We start from the raw sequence: 14,585 nt of genomic DNA on the forward strand, positions 1-14,585 counted from the left end.
GCCATGTGACTGCCCTGCCTCTGCACCCACCATGTCAGAGCCTCATCCCATGCCCTGCCATGTGACTGCCATGGCTCTGCACCCACCATGTCAGAGCCTCATCCCATGCCCTGCCATGTGACTGCCCTGCCTCTGCACCCACCATGTCAGAGCCTCACCCCATGCCCTTCCATGTGACTGCCCTGCCTCTGCACCCACCATGTCAGAGCCTCACCCCATGCCCTGCCATGTGACTGCCCTGGCTCTGCACCCACCATGTCAGAGCCTCACCCCATGCCCTTCCATGTGACTGCCCTGCCTCTGCACCCACCATGTCAGAGCCTCACCCCATGCCCTGCCATGTGACTGCCCTGACTCTGCCTCTACTAGCGTAGCCATCTGGGTGCTCTTTTAGCCTTTCACTGACACCAACGATTAATCTTTCATTTTCCAGATGTTCTGTATTTGCATTGATGTAAATATATGTCACAGCTGTCCGTGTAGCCATACTTGTTCTTCAGAATATTGCAGCAATTATTCTTATGTTGCTCTTTTGGCAACACACCTTACATAGATGATAGCCGTCTACTTTATATTAACAACGTTATAGTAGGGAAGGTAGGGATGGATGGAATCCCCGAGCTGACAAGGTAAAATCTGTCGTTCTGCGCCTGAGCAAGGCAGTTAACCCACTGTTCCCAGGGGCGCCAAACACATGGATGTCGATTAAGGCAGCCCCCCTGCACCTCTCTGATTCAGAGACATTTCAGTTGATTACATTCAGGTGGACAACTGACTAGGTATCCCCCTTTTCCTTGGCTTAATAGTATTCCGCTGTTTAATCTCAGATGAAGTAGGGCCCATTGGGGATCTTTATGCTCTTTTTGAAACATTGTGACGATGGGGTCACTCTAGTCTTCCTCTCGGCTGTGTCCTTAGTTTTCCCCAAGTCACCATCAACATCTGTCGATCCGTCTGCATAATTGCCTTGTCGTCATCATTCTGGTAGCGTCATCATTCTGGTAGTTCAGATACATTTCTAAGAGGGGTTTTAACCATTGGGTTATTGTTATGGTTTTAAACGTGTGTACTTAAAAAACAATTTTTTTTTTACCTTTATTTAACTAGGCAAGTCAGTTAAGAACAAATTCTTATTTTCAATGACGGCCTAGGAACAGTGGGTTAACTGCCTGTTCAGGGGCAGAATGTCAAATTTGTACCTTGTCAGCTCGGGGATTTGAACTTGCAACCTTTCAGTTACTAGTAATGTTAATGTTGTAGTGTTTTAGTTTTTGGTGGGACATTTAATTCCGCGGCACACCTATAATGTCCCTTATGTCTCGATAATGACCTCTGTCTCATCTGATCCATACTGCAGACCATCTATTTTCCCTCAACAAACATTTTTTTATAGATTAAATAAGATTTGTTTTAAATACAGTGCCTTGCGAAAGTATTCGGCCCCCTTGAACTTTGCGACCTTTTGCCACATTTCAGGCTTCAAACATAAAGATATAAAACTGTATTTTTTTGTGAAGAATCAACAACAAGTGGGACACAATCATGAAGTGGAACGACATTTATTGGATATTTCAAACTTTTTTAACAAATCAAAAACTGAAAAATTGGGCGTGCAAAATTATTCTTTATGTTTATGTGCCCATCCCTGCTCTATGCGGTGAGATTTATCTAATGAGAATATGTGGTAGAACAATACAGTGCGAATCAGCTGGGTTTTGTACTCCATATATATAAGAAGGTCCCTAGATTGTTTGTTTCGAGTCTCTATGAGCTTATTATGGCTGTTGAAACGCATTCATCAAAAACAGGCTTTTTAAACACTCGTATGACCGCCGATCCCAAAGGCCACATCGGTACTTTTTTTGTTCAGAAGAAGCTCTCAACTGATTAATTCAAAGATCAAAATGGAACTCTGGTGGTGTTTTTTTTTCTTGTTGTGTTCTGTGCGATAATAGAGGGTTGTGACGCCACGAGGGGCTCAAACCTCCTCAGAAACCATCAATTCAGATCGGAGCACATATGATGTTTTATTGATTCTTCTCTTAGAGCCCGGAGACAATGAAGTGCTTGAATATCGAATGTATTTTTTTTACGCTTGTACTGAGAGCTACGAATCTTCCAATGTTCAAGGTGTCTGTTAGAGGCGTCCCTCAGCCGAGATAAACAAAGTGATTATTATAGATGAGTAAGACGACGATACAGAGGGAAATCCAAAGTGTTAGAGCTGTGAGGGAACTCTCTGATCATGACGTATTTCCACTGAGGATTTATCCCAGTATTTTCCCCTAAAGGCTCAGACATTTCTGTTTCTATCTACGCGGGCCCCCACCCGTGTCTCACTGGGCCCATGGCTCCGGCAGACCTGCTCTCACTTGGAGTCATGGCATGGCCCTGGGCACTTTTCAACTGGCATTATTAACATAACAATGGCTGACTGTGAACTTTAACACCTTCTCACAAAGCAACTATCTTGCATGATGCAGAGGTTATTGATTCTGCTCGCCACAAGTCTTTAGTGTCAAATTCCTAGTGGAAAACAAAATAACACTAGATGCTATATGAACGTAAAACACAATAATACTAGATGTTATATAAACATGAAATACAATAACACTAGATGGTATATGAACATAAAACACAATAACACTAGATGGTATATGAACATAAAACACAACAACACTAGATGGTATATGAACATAAAACACAATAACACTAGATGGTATATGAACATAAAACACAATAACACTAGATGGTATATGAACATAAAACACAACAACACTAGATGGTATGTTAACATAAAACAAAATAACACTAGATGGTATATGGTATATGAACATAAAACACAATAACACTAGATGGTATGTTAACATAAAACAAAATAACACTAGATGGTATGTTAACATAAAACACAATAACACTAGATGGTATGTTAACATAAAACAAAATAACACTAGATGGTATATGGTATATGAACATAAAACACAATAACACTAGATGGTATGTTAACATAAAACAAAATAACACTAGATGCTATATGAACGTAAAACACAATAATACTAGATGTTATATAAACATGAAATACAATAACACTAGATGGTATATGAACATAAAACACAATAACACTAGATGGTATATGAACATATAACACAACAACACTAGATGGTATATGAACATAAAACACAATAACACTAGATGGTATATGAACATAAAACACAACAACACTAGATGGTATATGAACATAAAACACAACAACACTAGATGGTATATGAACATAAAACACAACAACACTAGATGGTAAATGGTATATGAACATAAAACACAATAACACTAGATGGTATATGAACATAAAACACAATAACACTAGATGGTATATGAACATAAAACACAACAACACTAGATGGTATATGAACATAAAACACAACAACACTAGATGGTATATGAACATAAAACACAATAACACTAGATGGTATATGAACATATAACACAACAACACTAGATGGTATATGAACATAAAACACAATAACACTAGATGGTATATGAACATAAAACACAACAACACTAGATGGTATATGAACATAAAACACAACAACACTAGATGGTATATGAACATAAAACACAACAACACTAGATGGTAAATGGTATATGAACATAAAACACAATAACACTAGATGGTATATGAACATAAAACACAATAACACTAGATGGTATATGAACATAAAACACAACAACACTAGATGGTATATGAACATAAAACACAACAACACTAGATGGTATATGAACATAAAACACAATAACACTAGATGGTATATGAACATATAACACAATAACACTAGATGGTATATGAACATATAACACAACAACACTAGATGGTATATGAACATAAAACACAACAACACTAGATGGTATATGGTATATGAACATAAAACACAACAACACTAGATGGTATATGAACATAAAACACAATAACACTAGATGGTATATGAACATAAAACACAACAACACTAGATGGTATATGAACATAAAACACAACAACACTAGATGGTATATGAACATAAAACACAACAACACTAGATGGTATATGGTATATGAACATAAAACACAACAACACTAGATGGTATATGAACATAAAACACAATAACACTAGATGGTATATGAACATAAAACACAACAACACTAGATGGTATATGAACATAAAACACAACAACACTAGATGGTATATGGTATATGAACATAAAACACAACAACACTAGATGGTAAATGGTATATGAACATAAAACAAAATAACACTAGATGGTATATGAACATAAAACACAATAACACTAGATGGTATATGAACATATAACACAACAACACTAGATGGTATATGAACATAAAACACAACAACACTAGATGGTATATGAACATAAAACACAATAACACTAGATGGTATATGAACATAAAACACAATAACACTAGATGGTATGTTAACATAAAACACAACAACACTAGATGGTATATGAACATAAAACACAACAACACTAGATGGTATATGAACATAAAACACAATAACACTAGATGGTATATGAACATAAAACACAACAACACTAGATGGTAAATGGTATATGAACATAAAACACAACAACACTAGATGGTAAATGGTATATGAACATAAAACACAATAACACTAGATGGTAAATGGTATATGAACATAAAACACAACAACACTAGATGGTAAATGGTATATGAACATAAAACACAATAACACTAGATGGTAAATGGTATATGAACATAAAACACAATAACACTAGATGGTATATGAACATAAAACACAACAACACTAGATGGTATATGAACATAAAACACAATAACACTAGATGGTATATGAACATAAAACACAACAACACTAGATGGTATATGAACATAAAACACAACAACACTAGATGGTATATGAACATAAAACACAACAACACTAGATGGTATATGGTATATGAACATAAAACACAACAACACTAGATGGTATATGAACATAAAACACAATAACACTAGATGGTATATGAACATAAAACACAACAACACTAGATGGTATATGAACATAAAACACAACAACACTAGATGGTATATGGTATATGAACATAAAACACAACAACACTAGATGGTAAATGGTATATGAACATAAAACACAACAACACTAGATGGTATATGAACATAAAACACAACAACACTAGATGGTATATGGTATATGAACATATAACTCAACAACACTAGATGGTATATGAACATAAAACACAATAACACTAGATGGTATATGAACATAAAACACAATAACACTAGATGGTATATGAACATAAAACACAATAACACTAGATGGTATGTTAACATAAAACACAACAACACTAGATGGTATATGAACATAAAACACAACAACACTAGATGGTATATGAACATAAAACACAATAACACTAGATGGTATATGAACATAAAACACAATAACACTAGATGGTAAATGGTATATGAACATAAAACACAACAACACTAGATGGTAAATGGTATATGAACATAAAACACAATAACACTAGATGCTAAATGGTATATGAACATAAAACACAACAACACTAGATGGTAAATGGTATATGAACATAAAACACAATAACACTAGATGGTAAATGGTATATGAACATAAAACACAATAACACTAGATGGTATATGAACATAAAACACAACAACACTAGATGGTATATGAACATAAAACACAATAACACTAGATGGTATATGAACATAAAACACAACAACACTAGATGGTATATGAACATAAAACACAACAACACTAGATGGTATATGAACATAAAACACAACAACACTAGATGGTATATGGTATATGAACATAAAACACAACAACACTAGATGGTATATGAACATAAAACACAATAACACTAGATGGTATATGAACATAAAACACAACAACACTAGATGGTATATGAACATAAAACACAACAACACTAGATGGTATATGGTATATGAACATAAAACACAACAACACTAGATGGTAAATGGTATATGAACATAAAACACAATAACACTAGATGGTATATGAACATAAAACACAATAACACTAGATGGTATATGAACATATAACACAACAACACTAGATGGTATATGAACATGAAACACAACAACACTAGATGGTATATGAACATAAAACACAATAACACTAGATGGTATATGAACATAAAACACAACAACACTAGATGGTATATGAACATAAAACACAATAACACTAGATGGTATATGAACATAAAACACAACAACACTAGATGGTAAATGGTATATGAACATAAAACACAACAACACTAGATGGTAAATGGTATATGAACATAAAACACAATAACACTAGATGGTAAATGGTATATGAACATAAAACACAACAACACTAGATGGTAAATGGTATATGAACATAAAACACAATAACACTAGATGGTAAATGGTATATGAACATAAAACACAATAACACTAGATGGTATATGAACATAAAACACAACAACACTAGATGGTATATGAACATAAAACACAATAACACTAGATGGTATATGAACATAAAACACAACAACACTAGATGGTATATGAACATAAAACACAACAACACTAGATGGTATATGAACATAAAACACAACAACACTAGATGGTATATGGTATATGAACATAAAACACAACAACACTAGATGGTATATGAACATAAAACACAATAACACTAGATGGTATATGAACATAAAACACAACAACACTAGATGGTATATGAACATAAAACACAACAACACTAGATGGTATATGGTATATGAACATAAAACACAACAACACTAGATGGTAAATGGTATATGAACATAAAACACAACAACACTAGATGGTATATGAACATAAAACACAACAACACTAGATGGTATATGGTATATGAACATATAACACAACAACACTAGATGGTATATGAACATAAAACACAATAACACTAGATGGTATATGAACATAAAACACAATAACACTAGATGGTATATGAACATAAAACACAATAACACTAGATGGTATGTTAACATAAAACACAACAACACTAGATGGTATATGAACATAAAACACAACAACACTAGATGGTATATGAACATAAAACACAATAACACTAGATGGTATATGAACATAAAACACAATAACACTAGATGGTAAATGGTATATGAACATAAAACACAACAACACTAGATGGTAAATGGTATATGAACATAAAACACAATAACACTAGATGCTAAATGGTATATGAACATAAAACACAACAACACTAGATGGTAAATGGTATATGAACATAAAACACAATAACACTAGATGGTAAATGGTATATGAACATAAAACACAATAACACTAGATGGTATATGAACATAAAACACAACAACACTAGATGGTATATGAACATAAAACACAATAACACTAGATGGTATATGAACATAAAACACAACAACACTAGATGGTATATGAACATAAAACACAACAACACTAGATGGTATATGAACATAAAACACAACAACACTAGATGGTATATGGTATATGAACATAAAACACAACAACACTAGATGGTATATGAACATAAAACACAATAACACTAGATGGTATATGAACATAAAACACAACAACACTAGATGGTATATGAACATAAAACACAACAACACTAGATGGTATATGGTATATGAACATAAAACACAACAACACTAGATGGTAAATGGTATATGAACATAAAACACAATAACACTAGATGGTATATGAACATAAAACACAATAACACTAGATGGTATATGAACATATAACACAACAACACTAGATGGTATATGAACATGAAACACAACAACACTAGATGGTATATGAACATAAAACACAATAACACTAGATGGTATATGAACATAAAACACAATAACACTAGATGGTATGTTAACATAAAACACAACAACACTAGATGGTATATGAACATAAAACACAACAACACTAGATGGTATATGAACATAAAACACAATAACACTAGATGGTATATGAACATAAAACACAACAACACTAGATGGTAAATGGTATATGAACATAAAACACAACAACACTAGATGGTAAATGGTATATGAACATATAACACAATAACACTAGATGGTAAATGGTATATGAACATAAAACACAACAACACTAGATGGTAAATGGTATATGAACATAAAACACAATAACACTAGATGGTAAATGGTATATGAACATAAAACACAATAACACTAGATGGTATATGTACATAAAACACAACAACACTAGATGGTATATGAACATAAAACACAATAACACTAGATGGTATATGAACATAAAACACAATAACACTAGATGGTATGTTAACATAAAACACAACAACACTAGATGGTATATGAACATAAAACACAACAACACTAGATGGTATATGAACATAAAACACAATAACACTAGATGGTATATGAACATAAAACACAATAACACTAGATGGTAAATGGTATATGAACATAAAACACAACAACACTAGATAGTAAATGGTATATGAACATAAAACACAATAACACTAGATGGTAAATGGTATATGAACATAAAACACAACAACACTAGATGGTAAATGGTATATGAACATAAAACACAATAACACTAGATGGTAAATGGTATATGAACATAAAACACAATAACACTAGATGGTATATGAACATAAAACACAACAACACTAGATGGTATATGAACATAAAACACAATAACACTAGATGGTATATGAACATAAAACACAACAACACTAGATGGTATATGAACATAAAACACAACAACACTAGATGGTATATGAACATAAAACACAACAACACTAGATGGTATATGGTATATGAACATAAAACACAACAACACTAGATGGTATATGAACATAAAACACAATAACACTAGATGGTATATGAACATAAAACACAACAACACTAGATGGTATATGAACATAAAACACAACAACACTAGATGGTATATGGTATATGAACATAAAACACAACAACACTAGATGGTAAATGGTATATGAACATAAAACAAAATAACACTAGATGGTATATGAACATAAAACACAATAACACTAGATGGTATATGAACATATAACACAACAACACTAGATGGTATATGAACATAAAACACAACAACACTAGATGGTATATGAACATAAAACACAATAACACTAGATGGTATATGAACATAAAACACAATAACACTAGATGGTATGTTAACATAAAACACAACAACACTAGATGGTATATGAACATAAAACACAACAACACTAGATGGTATATGAACATAAAACACAATAACACTAGATGGTATATGAACATAAAACACAACAACACTAGATGGTAAATGGTATATGAACATAAAACACAACAACACTAGATGGTAAATGGTATATGAACATAAAACACAATAACACTAGATGGTAAATGGTATATGAACATAAAACACAACAACACTAGATGGTAAATGGTATATGAACATAAAACACAATAACACTAGATGGTAAATGGTATATGAACATAAAACACAATAACACTAGATGGTATATGAACATAAAACACAACAACACTAGATGGTATATGAACATAAAACACAATAACACTAGATGGTATATGAACATAAAACACAATAACACTAGATGGTATGTTAACATAAAACACAACAACACTAGATGGTATATGAACATAAAACACAACAACACTAGATGGTATATGAACATAAAACACAATAACACTAGATGGTATATGAACATAAAACACAATAACACTAGATGGTAAATGGTATATGAACATAAAACACAACAACACTAGATGGTAAATGGTATATGAACATAAAACACAATAACACTAGATGGTAAATGGTATATGAACATAAAACACAACAACACTAGATGGTAAATGGTATATGAACATAAAACACAATAACACTAGATGGTAAATGGTATATGAACATAAAACACAATAACACTAGATGGTATATGAACATAAAACACAACAACACTAGATGGTATATGAACATAAAACACAATAACACTAGATGGTATATGAACATAAAACACAACAACACTAGATGGTATATGAACATAAAACACAACAACACTAGATGGTATATGAACATAAAACACAACAACACTAGATGGTATATGGTATATGAACATAAAACACAACAACACTAGATGGTATATGAACATAAAACACAATAACACTAGATGGTATATGAACATAAAACACAACAACACTAGATGGTATATGAACATAAAACACAACAACACTAGATGGTATATGGTATATGAACATAAAACACAACAACACTAGATGGTAGATGGTATATGAACATAAAACACAATAACACTAGATGGTATATGAACATATAACACAACAACACTAGATGGTATATGAACATAAAACACAACAACACTAGATGGTATATGAACATAAAACACAATAACACTAGATGGTATATGAACATAAAACACAATAACACTAGATGGTATGTTAACATAAAACACAACAACACTAGATGGTATATGAACATAAAACACAACAACACTAGATGGTATATGAACATAAAACACAATAACACTAGATGGTATATGAACATAAAACACAACAACACTAGATGGTAAATGGTATATGAACATAAAACACAACAACACTAGATGGTAAATGGTATATGAACATAAAACACAATAACACTAGATGGTAAATGGTATATGAACATAAAACACAACAACACAATAACACTAGATGGTATATGAACATAAAACACAATAACACTAGATGGTATATGAACATAAAACACAACAACACTAGATGGTATATGAACATAAAACACAACAACACTAGATGGTATATGGTATATGAACATAAAACACAATAACACTAGATGGTAAATGGTATATGAACATAAAACACAACAACACTAGATGGTATATGAACATAAAACACAACAACACTAGATGGTATATGGTATATGAACATAAAACACAACAACACTAGATGGTATATGAACATAAAACACAACAACACTAGATGGTAAATGGTATATGAACATAAAACACAACAACACTAGATGGTATATGGTATATGAACATAAAACACAATAACACTAGATGGTAAATGGTATATGAACATAAAACACAACAACACTAGATGGTATATGAACATAAAACACAACAACACTAGATGGTATATGGTATATGAACATAAAACACAACAACACTAGATGGTAAATGGTATATGAACATAAAACACAATAACACTAGATGGTATATGAACATAAAACACAATAACACTAGATGGTATATGAACATAAAACACAATAACACTAGATGGTATATGAACATAAAACACAATAACACTAGATGGTATATGAACATAAAACACAATAACACTAGATGGTATATGAACATAAAACACAACAACACTAGATGGTATATGAACATAAAACACAACAACACTAGATGGTATATGAACATAAAACACAATAACACTAGATGGTATATGAACATAAAACACAACAACACTAGATGGTAAATGGTATATGAACATAAAACACAACAACACTAGATGGTAAATGGTATATGAACATAAAACACAACAACACTAGATGGTAAATGGTATATGAACATAAAACACAATAACACTAGATGGTAAATGGTATATGAACATAAAACACAACAACACTAGATGGTAAATGGTAAATGAACATAAAACACAATAACACTAGATGGTATATGAACATAAAACACAACAACACTAGATGGTAAATGGCTTATGAACATAAAACACAATAACACTAGATGGTATATGAACATAAAACACAACAACACTAGATGGTATATGAACATAAAACACAATAACACTAGATGGTATATGAACATAAAACACAACAGCACTAGATGGTATATGAACATAAAACACAATAACACTAGATGGTAAATGGTATATGAACATAAAACACAACAACACTAGATGGTATATGAACATAAAAGACAACAACACTAGATGGTATATGAACATAAAACACAACAACACTAGATGGTATATGAACATAAAACACAACAACACTAGATGGTAAATGGTATATGAACATAAAACACAATAACACTAGATGGTATATGAACATAAAACACAACAACACTAGATGGTATATGAACATAAAACACAACAACACTAGATGGTATATGAACATAAAACACTGGCGACACACTGGTGTAAGTCTCAATAGAAAAGTATCTCCTGGACCTGACAGCACATTCTGACAGGACAGTTATAACTGTCTGTTATCACTCATTAGGCTGTCTGGTTCCTTGGAGAATATTGTTGTTTTTGTACTTCCAATGTTACTTTGGAGAATACAGTCGACAGGCCTACTACTGTCGTGTCGTCAGCAAACTTGAGAATGGAGTTGGAAATGTGCGTCACCTCACAGTCATGGGTATGCAGGGAATACATGAGGGGACTGAGGATGCTCCCTTGTGGGGCCCCTGTGTTGAGGATCAGTGTGGAGGAGGTAATGTTGCCTAACTTCACCACCTGGGGGGCGGCCCGCCAGGACGTCCAGGACCCAGTTGCATAGGGAAGAGTTCAGACCCAAAGACAAAGACCTATGAGCTTTGTAATGAGCTTATAGGACACTATGGTAATGAAGGAATGAACAGCATTCTCACATATGCATTCCTTTTGTCCAGGTGGGTACGGGCAGTGTGCAGTGTAATGGCGATTGCGTCGTCCGTGGATCTGTCAAGGCGGTGGGCGAATTGGAGAGGGTCGAGTGTGTCGATGAGGAAGGAGGTGATATGGTTTTTGACTGGCCTCTCAAAGCACTTCATGATGACGGAAGTGAGTGCTACTGGTCTTTAGTCTTTCAGAATCAGTTAGTTTCCCTTTCTTGGGCGCGGTGATGATAGTGGACATCTTGAAGCAGGTGGGTTAGGAGGCCTGAGCTAGGGAGAGATTGGAAATATCAGAGAACACAACAGCCAGCTGCTCTGCACATACTCTGAACCAGAATTAGCTGATATTTTGATAAGAACTAAAGCAACATACCCATGATTTGAATAATATGTGATCCACAATAATTTTTTAGGCATACTTCCCTCTTAGTGAAGCTTGGAGAAAAAAAATGGTACAGATGGGAGAAATGCTCACATCACGAATACTTCTTTATTTTGCCACAGGGGTTAAAGATGTGGCTATTTCCCTCCTTTTTTCTCACTAGAAGCAACACTGTATGAGAGGCAGTAGCATCAGAAGGCAGGAAGAGGTATAATTATTCAAACGTGTCCCAAAAAATATTCAGTAATAGCTCATGTGGAATGAAGATGTCAACAAGGTGTTCACAATCACTGGCAGAATTGGTTAATTACACATGACACCATTTCTTCCCCAACACATGGCAGTATACAGTCTCACACTGAGCTGAACATACAGGAGAGGGTATTTACATTAACAGACTCCAGAATTGGAAGATTATCTGCTCTGAAAATAAAAGCTTCCCACTGGGCACAGATGTAAGTTAAAGGTCTAGTTTTGATTTACATTTCACTCTGTCATTGGACTTAGCTGAAAAGTCGGGAGAAATAAAAAATGATGAAATTCCCTTAACCTTAAGTTGATTACTTTTTGTAAATCCAATCAGTTTTCAGAATCAGTTTTCATTTAATTGACGTGGAAACTGATTGAATCAGCCCGGAATCAAAATGAATGACTGCCCAGAATCAAAATGAATGACTGCCCAGTTTCCGTCTACCTAAATTCAGCAGACTCTGCTGGCATCTTACCAGAAGCGGACCGATGCAAATTTAAAAAATATATACAAAATTACCCAATTTAGTCATTTTAAATATTACTATTATACATTATTATTATTATTATACCCATCCACCACAAAGAAATGGTTGGAGGAAACATCGTACACCTGTTGACTGTGTCAGCGTGCATGCGCCTGGCCCGCCACAGGAGTCGCTACAGTGCGATGGGACAAGTACATCCCGTCCGGCCAAACCCTCCCCTCACTCGGACGATGCTGGGCCAATTGTGCGTCGTCTCCCGTTCACGGCCGGCACGGGTATCGAACTAGCATCGGAGTTTGACTTGCAAAGTGTCAAAATACTAAAATACTACTTATTAAACAAGACTCTCAAACAATTTAATTTAAATGTTAATTGTATTTTTTGATCACAGAGACAACGACAAAATATGGAAAAATAAATAAATAATGAAATGTTAATTATATAAAGCCTGTGTAATCATCTGCCAGAGAGCAGCCCCAATCGGCCCGAGACCCAAGTAATACATTTGGGCCAGATAACTCTCATCGGAATCGGCCCGAGCTCAATCCCTGCATCCTAGCCATAAGTAATACTGCCTAAGGCGGCCCAGACTCGGGCCATATGCCGTCTGCCGAGTCTGACTCTCAGCCGAGTGTCCCGACTCTCAGCCGGAATCGGCCCAGATCCACTGTGCTAGCTGAGTAATGGCCATGGAGAACATACAGGAGAACAAGTGTTTTGGTTTGGGGTCTCTAGTAATAGCCAGTGCATGTGAAAC

Source organism: Oncorhynchus mykiss, chromosome 3, assembly GCF_057628025.1.
Source record: "Oncorhynchus mykiss isolate SJ-2025 chromosome 3, ASM5762802v1, whole genome shotgun sequence".
NCBI lineage: Eukaryota > Metazoa > Chordata > Actinopteri > Salmoniformes > Salmonidae > Oncorhynchus > Oncorhynchus mykiss.